The sequence below is a fragment of the Atractosteus spatula genome, chromosome 10 (assembly GCF_055471065.1).
Source record: "Atractosteus spatula isolate fAtrSpa1 chromosome 10, fAtrSpa1.hap1, whole genome shotgun sequence".
Taxonomy (NCBI): Eukaryota; Metazoa; Chordata; class Actinopteri; order Semionotiformes; family Lepisosteidae; genus Atractosteus; species Atractosteus spatula.
The window spans coordinates 7,541,195-7,543,657 of NC_142715.1; the positions used below are offsets into that span (position 1 = coordinate 7,541,195).

At 41.9% G+C, this 2,463-nt stretch overlaps 1 non-coding gene across 1 annotated transcript; it reads left to right on the forward strand.

The window, feature by feature from the left end:
• The first annotated feature begins 917 nt into the window (after positions 1-917).
• trnat-cgu (transfer RNA threonine (anticodon CGU)) lies at positions 918-989 on the forward strand. The gene has a single exon. It is a non-coding gene; the product is annotated as a tRNA-Thr (tRNA).
• Positions 990-2,463: the final 1,474 nt, after the last annotated feature.

Consider the following 2,463-nt stretch of genomic DNA (forward strand, 5'->3'; position numbering starts at 1 on the left):
CTTACAGTTGCTAGAATTCATGAAGCAGCTCAAGCAGAATCAAGAATGCTTTCTGACCACAGTGACAAAGTGACACTGAACGGGACGCTCGCTCAAACTTTACAAACAAAAGCCGAGCAGCAGGACGCAGTCATGCTAGAGATATAGAAGAACAGGGGACGGCTGACATTACATGTTACAGGTGTGGACTAACAATGCACAAAGCAGATGAATGCGGAGCGTGAACAGCAAGATGTCTACACTGTAAGAAAACAGGACATTATGCACACGTCTGCAGAACATCACGTCCGAGTTTAAGGACAGCAACATCAGAGATTGGAAGCTAGGGAGTTTCAGGTCTGTGTTTTTATTATAGGTTCAAGAAAGTCTGAATACCTTTGCAAGAAGTATTTCAGAATCCCACTCAAATCCAGTACGAATGCCGCATAAATCTGCATTGTACAATTAGTATACTGTTTGTCCTGAATCAAACACGCCTTATGAAGCATTTCGAAAACAGGAGAGATCGTTAGGGAATGCGTCTTCCTGTAAAAATAAAATAACTTCAAGGGCACTATAAGCAGAGGTGTGAAAGCCTGCTCTACAGAAGAACTATAGCCAGAGATGCCAAAGAGGTCGAGATTTCACCACGTGAGAGAAAGCATCTCAGAAAACGAAGTTGTGGCCGTTTCCACGCGTTATAAAACCACTAGGTCAAACAACAAGAGCTGAAGAGCCACTGTTGAGAGTAACGCGGCCGAGCGCTCTAAGGAGCTGGCTTAAACCTCCAGTCTCTTCAGGAGCATCTGTTGGAGTCACACTGCTACAGCGTATCTCCTTGTTAAGTATCCCTTTTATTGTTGTTGCTGCCTCCAGGTGATGTAAACCAGATTCAGAAAAAAATAATTTGAACAACATTATTCCCATTTTAACTTGAAGGCGTGGTGGCCAAGTGGTAAGGCGTCGGTCTCGTACACTGAAGATCGTGGGTTTAATCCCCACCCGTGTCTGTTTCATTTGTCTCCGCTTTCCTTTAGTTTCAAAATCTTCAAAAATCTCGCAATGTAGGAGTCTCAGTAGTAAGAGAACATAACTGTCGCCAGTGATTAGTATTCTTGCATATCCTGCCTTGTTTTTTAGTCAACAAAGCTTGTCTCTCTTCACACCCATCTTCCGAATGATCGCCTCAGCATTGGGAAGGAACGTGCGCTTGGTACAACCCCCCACTCCATGGTCTGATCACAAACTGATCGGGTGAGCTGTCAGTCCAGGTTGGAAGTAACGTTCGAAAGCACTAAAAATCTGACTTAGGAACAAGAAAACCATGTTTTTATAAACAAGTAAACGGTAAAATAATATACTGCCTGCAAGACTATGTCAAGTTCAAGTTCAAGTCCAAGTTTATTGTCATTATACTCATACACAGGTATATGGTATAACGAAATGCTATTTAGCTAGCTCTCGGACATAAGTAGTACAAAGAAAAAAACACAACAACAATACAATTGTATAACAAAAGAAAGACAGACAACAGCCGATGTGCAAAAAACATCAACAGGCATTGTGCAAAACAACAAAAAGGTAACAGGTTATGTGCAAAAACATGCATCAAAAGAATGAATTAAAGGGATAGAAATTATGGGGAGTGAGCTTTTGACATGTATGGTAGAGGTAGATTCAATGTGTGTTTGGGTTTTTGGTAAGAAAGAAGGCACTGTGAGGTTCAGATCATAGGTGAGAGGTGAGGTGAGAGTGAGAGAGGCTGTGAGTTTAATAGTTTGATAGTGTGGGGGTAAAAACTGTTTCTGAGTCTGGTAGTCCGGACATGAATGCTCCGGTACCGTTTTCCATGTCATGCTAAACGCCAAAAATTGTGTTCGTCCAGTCGTATCAATCGTCCCAAAGTTACAGAAAATCGGATGCAACTGGTGGAACCAGCACCCATTTTTTCAGGATAGTCGAGCGGTTTAAAACAACAAATTCACAGCTTCGTGTCTTTTAAGCTTTTTGTTTCACTCTCCAAATAGAGGCACGGGTTCAAATCCCACTCCCGACAATCAGGCGTTTTACCCTGTCTTTTTTACTTGCCTTTACACTATTTCAGTCTTGTTGTGCTCGCTGACAATCACAGTACGAGGAAAACGGAGAAACCGCTTAGGAAAAACATAACGGACAGAAAAAAGCTTCGTAAGCACGTGAATGTGATTAGCAGCAGTAAGGTATGCATTCAAATGTTTAAGGCTGATTTATAAAAGCAGCAGAAGAAAGGTGCAGCCTTTGTGAGAATTCGCGGGTTTTTATGCTGCTTGGACTTCTTTCAAGCCTATGAAGTGACCCCCGTTTTATTTTCATTTTCAAACTTCAGAACCGAATAACAAAAAGGTTTCATGTGTGTCAGCATTCCGTTGCAAATACCGTTTCCACGATGTATTCAGCGACGGGAATGAAATATTTTAGTGCTGGCTCAAATGCGAGGAATTTCAG